The following is a 19,080-nucleotide window of genomic DNA, read 5'->3' on the forward strand; positions in this document are numbered from 1 at the left end:
AGTGTTAGGTTAGGTTAGGTTAGTTCTCCGCTTGGGATACCATAAGCCAAACTATAACTATGACAATATTTTTAGTATCAAGTGAAGCTACCAAATTGTATCTAAAAGTCACCAAATCAAACATTTAACTCCAGAACCGAGACAAAATATAAAGTGCCTTGAGACTCGAATCCGAGTGAACTTTACGCCACGCGCGCACAAGATGTATTCGCTAAGTGAAAACCAATAATGCAGAAATAAATCAGCCCTCTACACTTCGCTAACTCACTCACTCGGATACGAAATGAGCGAGACACCGACACGGATATTGAATCAATTTGTTTGATTTACATTTGGAGGAAGGATAGGTACGCAGAGAGGAAGCATTCCCCGTGGTTACACTGCAGGATTTTGTGCGAGTGTGCGACAATAATGGTGGTTTCCTGAGACCTTTTATGTCTCCAAAATGTTCTAAAAAAACAGCCAAATCTCATTTCTTTTCGGCTTCATCGTAGGTACGTCGAAGCAAGTAGACAGGTTAATTCCTGTCGTGTGTTATTTGACATACGCCCGCCCCCACCCCGACCGCGTTCCCGGCGCGCGCCGCGCACTCGTGGCTTCTTGATCGTCGTCAAAACGTCAAACGTCAAACGTATAATCCATACTAATATTATAAATGCGAAAGTGTGTTTGTGTTTTTGTGTTTGTCCGTCTTTCACGCCGTAACGGAGCGACGGATCGACGTGATTTTTGGCATAGAGATAGTTTATGTGCCCGAGAGTGGCATAGGCTACTTTTATCCCGGAAAAATGCACAGTTCCTGAGGGCACAGCGCGCGATAACCTAATACCACGCGGGCGGAGCCGCGGGCAAAAGCTAGTAACATTAATAAAGAAGAACAGACATCTTGCAACAAGGTCTGGTTTGATTCGATTAAAGGCTGTAGGCAGTCCAATCAAATCCCAAGGCCTCCTGATGCTTCGATCTGTTCTTGAACTAATAAAATTAATCAGCTGCTCAAGTTTCCCGTCGGGAGTAGCCACGGGATCTTCCAGGATAAGCATATGTGAAAATTAATGAAAAGCATAAGGTACACGTTTAAGTGCTCGACATATCAGCTTGCTGTCACTTAATATCCACTTTGTGATTAGGTCCCGAGAAATGTTAGTTATCAGTTTATTTTAACCCTGATAACTACGTGCCGGTGTGGTGCCGGTGAAATTACTGGCACTTGAGGTATTCTATCTTAGATCTCTAGTTTGGCAACTTGTTGGCAACTCATCTGCAATCCCCCTGGTGTTGCAGGTATCTATGGGCGGTGGTGACCTCTTCCCATCAGGAGACTCACTTGCTAGTTTGCCATCCAGTCTAATAAAAAAAAACGATATTTTTTAATTAAATGAAAAGGATTAAGATTTAATTCAGTTGCTTTAGAAAAATGAGTTCATCGATTTAGATGGCAATTAAGTGACGTCATCAGTTGTCATCACCTCATAATTGTCATCAGTTGATTAGTGGTGCTTCCATCTCTATTGGTTTTCGTCATGCCAGTTCATGGATATATTTGTTGATATAGAGTACGTTACGTACGTATTTGTGGCAGTGGGCTGGTCATATCTGTCAAAGAACCGACAACCGCTGGAGTAAACGAGTTCTTGAGTGGAGACCGCGTCTTGGCAAACGTAGTGTAGGACGCCCTCCGTCCAGGTGGAGTGACGATCTACGAAAGGCTGCTGGTAGAAGCTGGATGCGTCTAGCCGAGGACAGGGCGAAATGACGCTCTTTGGGGGAGGCCTATGTCCAGCAGAGGACTGCTATAGGCTGATGATGATGATGATGAGAGTACGTTAATCTAGACGACATAACAAATAAAACGATCCCCGGTTTTATCCAACGGTAAAAAAATAAACTACATGTCATAAAAATTAATAAAGGTTTTCTAATAAGTGAAACTGCAGAATTGTATCGTGAGGACCAATGTGTGTTGCCAGTGACGACTAGATCCGAGACGTGGTGCTTCACTGCAGGTCTTATAAATAGGCTCAAAGTTGCTCAGCGAGCTATGCATGGGGTTTCTCAACGGGATCGAATCAGAAAAAGAGGAGATACATAGAAGAACAAGGGCGCAGCGTAAGACGTCCACCATCGAGATGGACGGATGACCTGGTTAAAGTCGTGGGTTCAACGGTTTGGCGGATATAAGCCGCTTCCAACCGAGGCAACTGGAGGTCTATGGGGGAGGCCTATTTCAAACAGTGGACGTTCTATGGCTGATATGATGATGATGATGATCGTGAGGTCCTTTTGATATTATTTGGCATTGTGTTACTAATGACAATGTCATTGGGCTCCACAGAAAACCAGCGTTACTGCACATAATGTGCGGCAACACATGCTGAGTGGAGACCCTTTTTGGTATCTTGCCGTGTCACCAAGTAACATAGTTTTAGTGCTAGTTCTAGTCTTAGTTTTAGGTGGTACTTATGGAGCCAAAATAAACCTTTCTTTCTTTCTTTCTTTCACTGGTTGATAACTAAATGACAAGTAAAACTACCACCATCATACATCTACATTAAATCAACAATCATTCAGATTTGTTTGTGAGAACCCGTGTCTAATTCGTTGCAGATTGATCACAGAACAAGTTCAAAGGGGGTCAGTCAGGAGGAACATTCGAACCCTGCTCAAAATAATACATCGGCTGAATGTGTGATCACTCGCTTGGATTGAAAGCCAGGGAAACTTCACCTCGCTCTTCTACTGTTACAAGACAGCTGAGTTTGTACAGTAGCTATATGTTGGCACTTCACTTGGTATATTCACCATAATATTTGCGTGTACGAAAGAGATGTACTTTTTAATTTCTAGCATAAGCGATGTCAATAGCGCAACTATCTCGATATATACTCTGTGTCTAGGTGTTATCTGAGGTTATAAACTATCTGCGTACCAAATTTCGTCCCAACTCGTCCAGCGGTTTCAACGTAAAATATTTGTACATCTGTCCTCATGTATAAACTTTCACGTTTGTAATATTAGTAAAATTTTCGTACGTTGCATTTAGGTGTAAATAATCTTAAGAACCCAAATCGTCGTGGAGTCGTGGAACCGTTTATCATGGCGCGTCGTTAGGGCCGCGCCTGATGGCGCTAAATTATTTTTATTACACCTAGCTCTTACTGGGTATAATGACTGTGGAAAATACAGGATGTCTCAAGAAAAAGTAACAAGTGAAATTCCAGAGGCAGCGAGTAAGAGACATCTAGATACCACCATGTTTGTTTTGCGGTTTTCGTTTTGTATTCAATTCTTAGGGACTAATATGATAAATGTTAAATTAACTCTGTCTGTCTATTACCGCTTCAAGCTTAAACTGCAAAACCAATTTAGCTGATTTAGTCAAAAGATAGTTTTAGTCATAGGACAGTTTTTACCCCGAAAATTGCGTAGTTCCCGCGGGATAACGATAAACGAATTCTTCGCAGATGAAGTTGCGGGAAAAACTAGTCATCATCATCAGCCGGAAGACGTCCACTGCTGAATGCCACAATGAACGACAACTCGCCATTTGTATCCAACGGTTGCCCGCAACTCTTACGATGTCGTCAGTCAGTCAGTAAATTCTATCAGAACGTTATAAAATACTTTCACTTTTTATGTTTCACTTTTTTAATGATCTCCGCCATTGTCTAATGGTCGTAAATCATAGTCAAAAACCTTCAGAGTCAATAGTAAAGTAAACAGGCCTGTGCTCTGCAGTGGGATGTGGATAAACCGAGATGACGATAACAGTGCTCCATCAGATGAAAATTCTCTTCGGCTTTTTCATGCGTTCAACTTTATTCCACTTAACAAGCTTTTAAAAGTTTCAAGTGTAATCCGTGTAATACCCGTCGCTCCCGTTCAGTGATCCGCCACCGCATCCGTTTAACATCCGCGTTACATCCACCCCACATCCGCGCCGCATCCGCCCGTCGCCCGACTGTCGACACAAGCATAGGGCAGTTGTCTTACCGCCGGCGAGGAAACGATTGGCTATCGACTATTTTCTCGCTCAAGAAACGAACAAAAGATATAAGATCCTGTGTGAGTAAAAGAGACACATATATTAATAGTGGATCGCTGGCTGTTCACACTGTCGGCGAGAACTCGCTCTTACAATTTTTGTCGCAGCGACAAGAGCTATAAAACTCGCAGAGCTATAGATACTCGCTCAGCGATGTCAGCTTGGCGGCCACCCCGCACGAGCGAGTCGAGTGGAGCGAGTAATCGCCCGTCGTACTCGAACACTCGCTTACAGCCAGCGACAAAACTACACTCGCTTCTTGCTGCTCACCCACTCGTTCCCAGTTACTCGCTCTACTCGCTTCTCGCTCATCGTCGGCGGTGGGACAAGTGACAATAAAGGATGATCATGCGCTGAACTTCATGTTTATATTTACAATAACAATAATTACTAATACGTAACAAGTATTGAAAAACGTAAAAAAATGTTTTGTATGAGTAAGTCTTTGTGTGACTCAACTTCCATACAAATAGTAGATTGTAAAACGAACCATTTTACTCAAGACGTTCATATAGCTATCCGAGCCGGCATAAACACAAACTTTACGAGCATGAAGCATTTCCAGGTGGTAGGACCCTGGGCAAGGTCCGCCCGGATTGCTACCACCATCTTGCTCGCTAATCCTGCCGTGACGCAGCAGTGCTTGCACTGTTGTGTTTCGGCGTGGAGAGTAGGACAGCCGGTGAAACTACTGGCACTTGAGGTATTCCATCTTAGGCCTCTAGGTTGGCAACGCATCTGCAATACCCCTGGTGTTGCAGATGTTTATGGGCGGTGGTGATCTCTTACCATCAGGAGACCCACTTGCTCGTTTGCTATTCAGTAGAATAAAAAAAAATGAGAAGTGAAAACTATTTTTTTCTTAATAGCATGTATAATAAGAGTTTTTTTTATAGCATGATTTTTATTCTTTCATTATACGGGCGATAGACAACGCACAGTCTTAACCAATGAACCCGAATACTTTAAATTTATATTTGTTGATGATCATAGAATTGCACTCAGAGGGGATTTATTGAAATTCGCACGATAAGTAGGTATAACAAGACACAGAAATATGAAAAGGTGAATATGTAAAGGCAGACAGACAGCGTTACTTTCACATTTATAATACAGTAATGCCTGGTTCACATTATTTCAGTAAAACCGTACCAGTAGCATTTACACTGCGGTGCTCGATCGGTCTTGTGTAACTCGTTAGGATTGTGATCCCGCAATGTATCACTGCACTATTTTAATGGAATAATGTGGACAAAAAAATCCTAATGACTCTCGTCTAGGTACTCACATTTTTTATTGCAGCATGTGTCTGTGTTACAGAGATATCAAGTCGATATCGGGTTATCACTCTTATCATTGTAGATAAACTAGTGATAGCCTAGTGATAGCGGAGTATTCTCTACTGATTTCTAATAATAACACGCTTAAATAATGATGCGAATCATAATTTTATGCAACAGTTGTATAATAGGGTTCAAGAAAGGTGAGTGGCGTGAGTTACGATGCGAGCTTTAGCGAACATCGTTAGAAAAAAGACGCCACGACCTTTTTGTGACTTGCTTATAACGTTGCATACAATACTTTTTCTTCGACTAGGTATTTATTAATTACAATGCAAAATTAGAGAAATAGTAAACTTTAAACGTTTTCATACTTTAGTAAAAAGTGAGAAATATGAAAATGTCAAAATTTGTCTCAGTTAAATTTTGTTTTTGATTAACGTTTACTTGCCTGTGACGATGTTAAAAATATGAGTTACTTTTGTTGAAAGGCTATAGATTATGTTCGAAAAGTTTTTACTCTGTATAAAAACCATATAATATAATAATTTGTAACTGGCTGCACCTTCTTCTTCTTCTCGTGTCGATGGCTGCACCTTAGCCTGTCCGAACGTACGAATTAAGAAAAAAAAAGTAAGTGGTTCAGTATAGTTTTAGCAACATTACGATACAGTGCTGTTATGGGGAATAGACAATATAGACTTTTCCAGAATCTTGTTATGTATCATTTTGGCGAAAAATAGATTTTTTTTAACTTTTAAATAAATGGCAACCATAATAATTGTTCGTGATGACTAACTTTCAAACGGCTGTAACTCAAAAAGTGGCTTAGTCGACTATACCTAGTGCCATCCATGAAGACGCGTGATTTCGTCAAAATTAGCCATTAATGACATTGTAATAAGAACCACGGCACGCGTCATCGTGAATGACTCTACCTATAGACACGTTCTTTCCGTGGACTCTTCATATTCATCAGTTTTGCCGTAGAGAGTTACTGTTATCAGTAAAGTGCCTACGAGTTGGATACAAACTTGGTTATCATCATCCCAACCTATATACATCCGTGGACACAGGCTGTCTCACAGAATGAGAGTTTTTAAACATAGTAACTTAAAAGCAAACTGATTTTTTTATTTTTCAAAGTATTACAGTGAGGATAGAGGATCGACGATCGTTAAAACCCGGATTTACATAACACAAGATGAATTATTTGTTAGCTCGGACGGCCTTCTTCAATAGTCCCCAGTATTAAAGTACAAGGGTCGAGGGCGGCAACTTACACCGCCTCAACTTGAATACATGCTCTAATAACCGAGTTCTCGAAGACCCTCAGGCATTGCTCATGTTATGAGCGTATCGATTATTAATCACTGTAGAAAATATGCCTTTTTTTTTTAAATAAACCAACATACAACCGCCGAAATTATTAAGCACCACACTGCCATCGTCATCGGTATGTTTGAGTGTAACATTTGGTAGAATTAAATATTTGGTACTCATTTAAAAATAAATTTAAAATAAATACACACACACACAAACACATTCATACACACACAATCTTTTACGTCTGTACTTATTGTTCAAAATTATAAAATATACTGTATTGTATTGTACGTATAACTATTTATTATACTTACATAAAATTAATCTGGTTTTCAGGGCTAAAATAAAGCGTTTTTTTACTGGAGCCGTATCTTCGAATTATTTTTTAATGCTGTCAACATCCCTATTATTGTTTAAAATTGCCGCGTTCATTCATACCCACTTACTACTCAATTCCGTGAAATGAGCACCGAAATCACAATAAATTCCAAAATATGGGTAAAGCTCAGGGAAGTCAGAAGCGATGAGTTATATTTAATTTGTGCAAACGTGTTCTTAATCTCTTTGTTTTTGCTTCAGCTGCAGTCTTTGTTTGTTTTGAGCGCTTTGTTCCTCTACAATGGTTTTAATATTTAAGACGTAGAGTTGAGACCATTATTTTTCCTCGCTCTGTTCCTGGGCGGGTTCTTTACTTAGTATTAGGAGTACGATCAGTTTTCGGGGATTTCCGGGATGGATTGGTTGCGTTCAAGGCTGACAAAAAAGAAAGAGAAGGAAAAAGAATGATTGTTTAATTCTAAATTATAATATATTTAAAAAAAGTAAAATAAAACCTTAAACTAAAACTAATTACTTAGAGTAGCCCTTTATTCAAGCTCCCGAAGAAGCTGGCAGCGTTGCCACTTTGTTTAATTGTTCACGTCATTTGTTAATTGTTGTTGTCAGAGAGATAGAGAGAGAAAAAGAGAGAGAGAGAGAGAGAGAGAGAGAGAGAGAGAGAGAGAGAGAGAGAGATACTTATTTGTATATATCTCTACATTGGAAGGATTGAAAAATAAAAAATAAACAGATTTTTGTATTTAATTTTACGTTTTTTCCGATGTTTAGTATACTGTGTTAGACAAATTAAAAAAAAATAGAAAAAGAACTGCTAGAGCCAGGAATCGAGGTCAAATCTTCGCCAGATCAGGACTCTACAAATAATTCGCAAATTACAAATATATAGCACCTAACTGTCTGAGAACACATTGGGAAATGTCGTGTAATTAAAATATGGAGGTGGTGGTACAGAATGCGCCTGGACTGACGAAGCCTTGGGTTCGATTCCAAACTTTCTTTTTTGAAAACTCCAGCATTTCTTTCTGGTTATTTCAATGTGTTCTAGTGATAGAATATTTAGGTTGAGTGTAAAATTTATGTTATTTTATTGGTTACAGGTCGGCAGCCAGCAAGCGTTCAGTTTTAAAAGGTAAGTTTAGTTTCATTTTTCATTGAATGAGATAGATAATTTATTCAATAACTTGCAATACAAGATACCGAACAAAATTGCAAAAGGTATGAAAATGTTATCGTGTGTATTTTCTTCTAGAATCGATGTTGCCTCGCCCGTATTCGCCTTCAGTGTAATGATGTGCACACTTTTGTGTTTTCACTAGTTTTAGGAATCCCCATATCTTCCCGCCGGGAAACGGCAATCCACGTCTTTTTCGCTCTTATTGCGTGGACATAAAGAGTTTTGTGATCGGCTAAAGCCAAATCCACGTCCGCGGACCGGGAGACGAGCTGTCGGTAGGCCTCCAACAAGATGGAGCGACGGCTTGGTTAAGATCGCGGGATCGCGGTGGATGCGGAAAGCACAAGACCGGTCTGAGTGGAGAGCCTTGGGGGAGGCCTATGTCCAGCAGTGGACGTCTTTCGGCTGACATGATGAAAGCCAAATCCGCGTCTCTAGGTTTGGTTACGGCCCTAGAAATAGAGTCGTATCAGGTATTTATGCACGCTTGTTTTGTCAGATATTGGTGCTGGTGACTGTACTTATTGGTCGATTTTTCCGTGCACATCGAATGCTATAAAAACAAAAGTTAAAAGTTTATAAAATATTTAAAAGTCAATAGATTCATAACATCGCAAATAAAATGTCGGGATAAAATCTAAAGTGGATTTATATCGACAAGGTTCCATGTCGGGGGGCGCGCGCCCAAATTGTACCCTTGTCACTCCAACTGACAAGCTCCGTTGACGTACACTACCGATGTACATGATGCAACCTTTTTTGCGAGAACTTATTCAGGTTTCTTTTCTATTGTAAATATTGTAAAAGCAAGTATATAAGTATATGATTTTTGCAACGCTGGCAATGCGGCAGCAACAAACGGTCCTATGGTTTTGTAGGTATGCGTTTTTAAACACATAAACTGTTCACTATCAAACATTATAACAAACTAGCTTTCACCCGCGTCTTCGCTCGTGTAAACCAAAGTATGACAGTCAAAATAAATTTCAAAAATCTACATCGTAATTCCGAAGTAACCTTCATATCTCTAGGGTTTCCGGATTTTACATGACTGTATCCCGAAGAAATACGGGGTAAAAATGAGCCTACGCGGTATTCCAGAGGTTATCTATAAAATACCAAATTTAACCTAAACCCGAACTATAATATTTTTTTTGCTCACTATCACCATCATCATCATTATTTCTCTTACCATCAGGAGACCCACTTTCTCTTTTGGCATCCAGACGAATAATAAAAAACCTGCGACCTTATGATAGATAGCTCTGTATAAAAAAAAATGTGCATGCAGTTCCTCTCCACCTCTATACTGTAAGAACACATACAAATCACACAAACCCATTTATCACCACCACCACACTACACTGACGTGTTTCGAACTCAACCAGAGCTCATCTTTAGAGCAACACAACCGTATACCATGCTACCAGATGTTAGACTTAATAAAACCCACTAAACCCATCCAGCAGTTATAGTGTGATATAGTATTTATAATATTCGCAGGATATTTTCGTTCGAAATTATATTTTTCAAGAATAATCCACACAATACGAACATCAAGTATATTGTATGCTTTGGAGGATCAAATTCGCATTGCGGGAAAAACGCGTTTTCCTCATAAAAAGCAATAAGAAAATGGGGTCGGTAATTTTTGTGACCTTTTGCTTCAAAAAGAAAGCAGCGAAGATGAGATTTGTTCTCTCGTGAGCGACTTACAATATTTTATTTGTCAAAATACAAGATGGTTTTAAATTAATTTGGAACATTTTGCCGGTTTTACTAAAAAAACCTTTGTATAGGTTTCTCATTTAAATTTTTGATTCAAAGTGCAGTCTCGCCATTGACGCCACTTTGGTACATACTGTGGCCTGTAATACGAGCAAAAATTAAAACAAAGATCATACTTGTCAAACTGAAACACATTAGTTCAGCTACTTTTAAAAATAATGAAGTCTTTAGATTTTCCCTTTTTCATACCAATTAAATACTGCTATCAATGTACGCCATCCTAGAATACAACTGACATCGCCTGTCACACTACAAACAACAAGCATTTTGTTTTGCATTGCTTCTTCGCATAAACTTAAAAGTGTAATAAAAAATAAAAACCAATTATTTTTAAAAGTCGCTGAACTAATGTTGTTCAGTTTGAGGAGTATGATCTATGTTTTAATTATTTGCTCATTATAACAGGCCACACCCGGTATACGTATGTACACAATTACACGGCTTGACCGAACTTTATTTACTTCACGGAAGAGGAAATCAGGTGTATCCATTTTAAAACATGGACCTCCGCAAAGTAACGCCTGAATCCATGTTGGGGTTTTTTCCGTCGACGCGTCGATACGCACGCGAGTTGTACTTATATGTATGGCGGTTCTATGTAAAGAAAAACGCACTGACAACGCGCTAACGACGCGTTGAAAAAACGGGGAATGCATTAAACTCTAATAAAAAAATTAAAAAACCCCACTGCCTTAAAAATTACTAAATAGAAGAAAACAAGTCTAGTGGGCTAGAACTCTGTTTTAAGTACCTGGCTAACTTAAAGTTCAACATTCGGGACTCATTAGGTACTAAGAATTTTTGAGCTGGTCACGATTTGAATGGGCCCCAACTGTTGAACTTTAATTTAGCTACTTAAAACAGAGTTCTAGCGCACTAGACTTGTCTTCTTCTTTTTAGTAATTTTTAAGGCAGTCGGGTTTTAGATTTTTTCAATTTATAGTTTTATTTCACATTTTTTTGATATTTTTGTGAAAATAGTTGATGAAAACTATTATAACCCATATATTTAGAATGGCCTAATATTAGCTTTCATTTGATACCCTACTCGATAGGATTGGTTTTTTTTTTGATAACTCACATTTTGGCGCCAAGAATCCGCCATTTTAATTTTTCAAGAATTTTATGTACCCAGTGTCACTCGCGTCATCAAGACAAATCCAATGTTGTATCATTTATCAAAATCGGTTCAGCCGTTGAGTAGTTACATAGGAATAGACATACATACATACGGGTCAAAAACATAACCCTCCTTCTTCGCAATTGGGTAAGAAGTACACCAATCGGGACCTCGGCAGCTAAAATTGCACCAATCACAGGCACTAGTTTCCTGTTGCTTTTACGACAATGAACACGGGTGGTTAAAAAGCCATGAAAAACATCGAAAGCTGACCACACTACCACAAGTTAACCTCAGTTTCGTTAAACGACTCGCCACTTGTTACTGGACTAAACAAACGAACCATGCGATTAATAGCCGATCAATCGCACGGGATCCTACCCAAACATACCTTACCTAACACCAGGTCAAGCGGACCCTTCGTGCAACTTCATACCATTAAAAATACTGAAGCAAAATGGTCTATCGGAGCTCTAATGGGGATGGTTGAGGTGTGAAAATAAAATTGAGGTGCTCGGCACAGGAAGTGGTGGCTTGTTCCTGGTTAGGGCCGACCTTTGTAAATAAGGTATTTAGTTTGGGAATTTCGGCCATTTTTGAGGAAGGTAAAGAATATTGAATTGATTGGGTGGAATTTTGGTGTGTCGGCGGATGTCGACTACTGAGTTGGGACGCGAGGGTCGAAAGGAAGCGTGGCAAGCTCGTGTTAAGGCTTACGTAATTTTAGTAGTTGAGCAGGATTGTTACGAATATGGTCATTATCATCAGCATCTTACTACTGTACAGTCGAGTTCATAAACTAGTGAGCAAAAATTTGACCAATAATATCTGTGCCCTTAGTGTAAGTTTTCGGTTACAAAATACGTCTCGATAGCGTTCGAGTTAAAATCTCAATTTGTATGCAAACAGGAACAGAGCCTCTAGCGGAACGTTTGCGATGTACGTGTTTCCATACAAATCGAGATTTTAACGCTAACGCGATCATGACGTATTTTGTAACCGAAAACTTACACTAAGGGCACTGAACACAACTCTATCGTTAACGGCGTAGAGGCGTGTTCAGATATTTTTAATCAAATTTTTCTCACAAGTTTATAAACTCGACTGTAGGTACATAGTACTTGTCAAATATAAATAACTAAATATTATTACATTGTTAAAGTTTAATGTTTAAATATGCGTCTCAGTATGCTCACTGAATACATACTAATATTATAAATGCGAATGTGTGTGTGTGTGTGTTTGTATGTTTGTCCGTCTTTCACATCGAGACGGAGCGATGGATTTACATGATTTTTGGCATAGAGATGGTTTATGGGCCAGAGAGTGACATATATGCTATTTTTTATACCGGAAAAATGCACAGTTCCCGAGGGAACAGCGCGTGATAACTGAATTTGAATGAATGAATATGAATATGAATTCCACGCGGGCGAAGCCACGGGCAAAAGCTAGTGTGTAAATAAAAGTAAGTTTAACTAGTAGATTCTCACTAAATAATTTCTTTTGAGACAAAGTTTTTGAACCAGATTTTCGGGATACCCGGCTATGTAGTTTTAATATTACATCATCAGCAATTAATCCACGCTGATTTTTAAAAGCTTTTAGTTGTCTTGCAATGTTCCTACATTAGGACCTTGTGCAAGGTCCGCCCGGATCCTGCCGCGAAGCAGCAGTGCTTGCACTGTTGTATGTATGTATGGAAACTCTTTATTGCACATAAAAATAAAAATACAAATACACAGAGAGGAGAACAAAGGCGAGCTTATCCCTAAAAAGGGATCTCTTCCAGCTAACCTAGTTAGGAGAAAACATTTGGTTATATAGAGGATAAGCAGACAGTAAAAATTACGTGCGGTAAACAGACAAAACAAAAATACTCAAAGAGAGAAAATAAATACAACATTATTTACATTAAAACTAACATAAAACAAAAGAAATATTACAAACAATTACAAAAGCGAAACAGTCTCATCTCAGGTGTCAGTGGCCAGCCATAATTTCTTTAAACTCTCCCTGAACGAGGCCACAGACGGAGATTCCCTTAGGGACAAGGGTAAATCGTGGTGGGGGGGGTGGTCTGTTTTAGCGTGGAGAGTAAGACAGCCAGCCGGTGAAATTACTGGCACTTGAGGTATTTTAGGCCTCTAGGTTGGCAACGCATCTGCAATCTCCCTGGTGTTGCAGGTGTCTATGGGCGGTGGTAATCTCTTACCACCAGGAGACCCACTTGCTCTTTTGCTATCCAGTCGAATAAAAAAAGATAGTCTCTTTATTTATTTGTTTGTAAGCACCTTGTAAGCACAGTTTAAAAATGGGCAAACTATTTCCAACAGTGGACGTCCTACGGCTGATATAATGATGAGAACACGTATTAATAATAAATAATTTTTATATCAATCACCGCCGCCCATGGACACCTAGACCATTATTAGAACTGCGGGTGCGTGCCGGCTTAAAAGGGGGCTAATGATGGAGGGAAGAGGGGGAAGGGGAGGGGAGTTGGGCCTCCGGATCTCCCACTCACCGTACGAAACACAGCAGCAAAACTACTATTTCACGCTGGTATTCTGTGGGAGTGTGGTACTAACCCGGTCGAGCCGGCCCATTCGTACTGCAGCCAGCAACTGGTTACAGTAAGGCTCTACCACATAAAAAAATATCCAAGAAATTCTCTAAAATGTAGTAATTCAAACACATCGACCTTGTTGGTTTCGTAAAAACAGATTAAAATGTTTCCATATTACTACGTTGTGTTAAAGTTCTAAATTGAATTCCATCTTATAAGAAGCCAGACTAAGAAACCGTACAAATTGACATAAGGTTTAATAACGTATTTTGAACCTTGTGCTGAGCTGATAAAGATTACATTGCATTAATCCTGTTGGCCTTAAATATTTATAAGAGTACCTAACATCAAATGTTACCATTACACTGTATCATACATTACCGTAGTAATTGGAACGAGTCATCACACGAGTCATCAGCCATCGGTTATGTATGCGCTTGAAATTCCCTGAGACGTTCCTTTTACGTTTACTTTTTCGTTGGATTTTCACGGGATGACCGTAAAAGTAACAAATCTGGAGTTGAAATAAAAAATACAAAAAGTCCATCCAAAAACCAATTATAATTTGATTGCTTATAGCGACATCTCTTGTCCGGGTGAGCGGTTAGTTCCGAAGGAGTGTTGACGTCTCTCGATGAGAGCTAAAACAAGATGTCGCTAGTGTCGCTGCTTAAGTGACTAAGAAAAAAGTAGGCTGAAATGTGTAGTGCATGGGAGAAATTTGTGTCTAGACTCCTGTGCAGTGGTAGTGTAGGGGTATAGCACGCAGCACGGAATGCTGAGGACCTGGCTTCGATTCCCAGCGCTGGTCTCTTCTTCTGTGCATCCATGTTTCAGTTTGTATTTTCGTTCCTTTTACGGTCATGAATTGATATGTTGTTGTGGGTAAACCTTTATGGATGTATTAAAGCTTGAAATCATATGGGTACCTACGAGTATCTTTCGAAAATAAGTTTGTTGACTTCGAAAATTTCACTGCTCACATGATGCTTTTGACTTTGAGTTGTGCTTTCAGTTTAAAAATAAAGTAAACAATTTTTAATAATAATAATAATAATATCATTTATTTGCATTGAATGGGTACAATCAGTTGTTTAACATAACAAGTATATAGAAAGACCACCCAGCCATTTCTGGCATACAAAATGTTGTTTAATTAAAAATATTACCTAAAATTATACAAAATAACCCAATTTATATCATTTCACATTTCCATTTTTTTTAATTTTGTGTTTATTAAATTAAAAAAAAATCTGTCAATGAATAAAAACATTCATCCTGTAACCATAGTTTTAGTTTTATGTGGAACTGGTTACCTGTTAAATCTGTTATTCATTTAGGCACCGAATTATAAATTTTGCTAAGCATATAATAACAATTTTTCTTACACATTGCTAGTCTTGCAGTTGCTTTTAGTGATAGAACATTGTTTATTTTAGCTTTATAAGTACTACGAGTACCAGCTTTTGCCCGCGACTCCGCCCGCGTGGTATTCGGTTATCGCGCTGTTCCCTCGGGAACTGTGCATTTTTCCGGGATAAAAAGTAGCCTATGTCACTCTTAGGCCCATAAACTATCTCTGTGCCACGTCACGTTGATTCGTCGCTCCGTTATGGCGTGAAAGACGGACAAACACGCTTTCGCATTTATAATATTAGTATGGATAAATGAGCGAAAGGACGCAATAATGTGTAATGCAATAACTTGTAAGGTAGGAACGAGGGAGGGAGTCGGGGGGTTGCAATGAGCGAGGTCGTTCGGATAGGGACGGCCTTTGTAACTACTTGAAATTCGTAATTTATCGGTAAAAATAAAAATCTGACCACATTTGGACTTATATTAAATGACATTGTAACGGATAACTCACGTCTTAAACCGAGTTTAGCTCGACATGTTTCGGGCTATTTCGTAGCGCTGTGTGGCGCGTAGTGTGCGTGTTGCGTTCGCGTGCTCCTGAGAAGAAGGGCTACGAAAGCCCGAAACATGTCGAGCTAAACTCGGTTTAAGACGTGAGTTATCCGTTACAATGTCATTTAATATGAGTGAGTCTCACGGTAGTTTTCACATTTGGACTTACTCGCTATTAATCATGCAAAATCTATACTATTATAAAGGCGAATGTTTATTTATTTGTTGCGCTTTCACGCTTAAAGTACCTACTCAAACAATCATGGTGGTTCCATCTTGCTCGCTAATCCTGCCCTGAAGCAGCAGTGCTTGCACTGTTATGTTTCGGCGTGGAGAGTAACAGCCTGTGAAATTACTGGCACTTAAGGTATCCCATCATAGGCCTCCCCTGGCAATACTCCTGGTGTTGCAGATGTTATGGGCGGTGGTGATCTCTTACCATCAGGAGACACATTTGCTCGTTTGCCACCAGTCGATTAAAAAAAAACATAATGAATTTGGCATGGAGATAGTTTCGACATTGGGACAGACATCGATAGTTTTTATCCCGGAAAATGACAATTCCCGCGGACGCGCGTTAAGAGAATCGCAGCTGAACTCGCTAACAACCAGCCAAGCCATTTGATCAAAACGTTTTCAATTAAAATCTTCAAACACACACACACACTTCTGGCATTAACGCAGCCATCAATTCAAAAGGTTGCGGGTGAACAAAGCAATTGCCATCCAACTTGCCTTCGAAATCCAAAAGCTTAATGGTTACTTGACCTGCAATGTATATTTCAGAACTAAATTATTGTTATTATTATTTTAAAATTTATGACGGTGGAAGCATTCTACACTTCCACTGAACGTAGATATAGTTAGTGTTCAGTATTGTAACTAAGGGACCCCATACATCCCTGTATTTTTATTATTATATTTTTTGTATGTTTTTTTCTTTAATTGTATAATATAGTTTTAAAGTATTTTATTTGTAATTATATTATTATGAAAAAATGACTTTCTGCCAAGTTTCTTGCGGCGCATTCTTCTTGGCAATGATGGTCTTTCCGAAAGCGCTGGTAGTTTAAAAAAAATGACGTGTAAAAGTGCCCATTGCGGCCTATTTACTGAATAAATCATTTGAATTTTGAATTTGAATTGTTTTAGTCTATTTATTTTATTTTACTTTGTGATATTTAATTTTCATTATGACGCGCTGTTATTACTTTTGATCATTTTAATTAACATATCCTCTTATCTACCGCCAGTTCTCACCAAATGTTTTTGTACGCCGATAATCACATCACAGTTTGCTCTCTCGTTTGTTTGTCATCATTATACGTACTTACCCATGCTGACGAAATAGATGAATTTGAATAGGCTAGACGACTAAAAAAACTATGCACGTATGTTTTCTTTTCTTTGACAAACAAAAAATGACGAGGATACAGCGCTTAGAAGTTTCGAGTGAAGTAACTATATGGTACGATTTTTACCTAATAGTGACGTCACAAGTCCCCACTCCAGAAGTTTGATGCTATACCTTTGTCGATTTTTAATAATTTGACTAACCGGACTAAATAGAATGATATATTTGTAACCCAGTCGTCATCCCCATTTAATTTAAATCTTACGTACGTTTTGGGTCATTTGTGTCATTTGCCAAGGGTGCTCGCCCAGAAATATTGATCATACATTAACATCGATTCCACAGTTATGTAAGCTTAAATGTAACCTGAATGTCGGAAGGTTTGGCGGCGTGCCAGCATCGACCGATCTTACGCAAACCTAAGTCTAACTGTCTCACTCACAGAGAATGTTATCTCAAGTCTGCGTATCCCTAATATTGATCAATTGTACTATGAACTAAAATAATGTCTTTGCTCACCCGTGACCTTATGATAGCTAAGTTTATGTAAGATATGCGTGTTCATGCAGTTCCTCCACCTCCACACTGTAAGAACACACACAAATCACACGGGATCCCCTTCAATCGCATATTTTTTTTAGACTATTATTGTTTTGCATAATTGATTTGGCATAATTAGTATTGGCATAATAGTACTGTCGCATAGTAATACTTTGGCCTACTACTTTTTTGGCATATTTAGCTATTAGAATAATTTCAGTTAGACTAATTTGTATTAGACTAATACACATTATGCATATTGTTACGACGGTGGGTTAGGTGGTAAACTTTGATCGTGTTTTTCGACCCATTGGAGGCGTTTTCAGTAGACTGGAATACGGTTTCAGGCCGTTTCAGAGGATGCTCTATCACATATCATCATCCCAGCCTATATACGTCCCACTGCTGGGCACAGGCCTCCTCTCAGAATAAGAGGGCTTGGGCCATAGTTCCCACGCGGGCCCAGTGCGGATTGGGAACTTCACACACACCATTGAATTGCTTCGCAGGTTTGTGCAGGTTTCCTCACGATGTTTTCCTTCACCGCAAAGCTCGTGGTAAATTTCAAATGTAATTCCGCACATGAATTTCGAAAAACTCAGAGGTGCGAGCCGGGGTTTGAACCCACGACCCTCAGCTTGAGAGATCTATCACATATTAGTTTATCAAAATTTCACACATTTTTCGAATGCGATACCGAGAGATAAACATCGAAGAGAATCAAAGCGACTTGAAAGTGAGTTTTAGAGTGCAAACTTACTGTGAACTGTTTTTAAGTGTTTTGTAAAGTTAAGTAACAGTGTGAAAATAAATCCTACTCTTATTCATCGGTGTTAAAAGTGCTTTTCAATCACGAACCCACCCCACGAACGTAACAATATTATTGTTTGGGCTACTGATTATTTGTAATAAATGAACAACAAAATATTAGGTTAGGTTAGATCACGTTAGGTACATTCGGTTAGGTTAGGTTAGTATGATATCCAGGCGCGAAGCGCCCAAGAAACGCAGAAATAATAAATATATTATATTAATACAAAACTAACCTTTTCTCGTAGTGCACCAGGCGCGTGATTGTGGTTATGCACTTTGTAATGATGCAAATTTATTATTATGACTTTTTGTATTTATGCTATTTAACGTTAGTTTTCATGAAGATGATGCTTTCTGTATTTATGATTTTTAATTTTATGCGTAAAAAATATGCGTAATGATGAGTATGCACATCGCTAATTCGGCTAAAAGCAATTATGCGTAACAATAATATTACAAATAATTTTATGCCATCCAATAGAGCACCAAATCACATAAACCCATCTATCACCACCAACACACTACACTGACGCGCACAACAACCGTGCACCGTGCTACCAGATGTTAGACTAACAAACCACAACAAACGTTTTAATTTGTCACTGTAACTAACTCCCTAAGTACCTACCTATATTTTTTTTCAAACAAAACTACCCGCAATATATTAACAAATTTTAAGTAGCCATCGGAGTCACGTTAAAGGTTACAGTGAAAAATTGTATCCAGATATAGCTTATCAAATCGCATTACATACTATAGCGTCTAACATCTTTCGTGAAGTAAAACAAAGATCCAATTTCACCTCTTACCACGAAAAAAACACG

The 19,080-nt window shown here is 38.9% G+C and overlaps 1 protein-coding gene across 1 annotated transcript in view; it reads left to right on the forward strand.

Annotated features, from left to right (window-relative positions):
- The first annotated feature begins 8,083 nt into the window (after window positions 1-8,083).
- Window positions 8,084-19,080, forward strand: part of LOC141442422 (complexin-like) — a 362,634-nt gene continuing 351,637 nt past the window's right edge. The window contains exon 1 of the mRNA XM_074107400.1: window positions 8,084-8,119. The gene's annotated coding sequence lies outside the window, so the exon portion shown is untranslated. The remainder of the gene's footprint in view (window positions 8,120-19,080) is intronic.

Source organism: Choristoneura fumiferana, chromosome 25, assembly GCF_025370935.1.
Source record: "Choristoneura fumiferana chromosome 25, NRCan_CFum_1, whole genome shotgun sequence".
Taxonomy (NCBI): Eukaryota; Metazoa; Arthropoda; class Insecta; order Lepidoptera; family Tortricidae; genus Choristoneura; species Choristoneura fumiferana.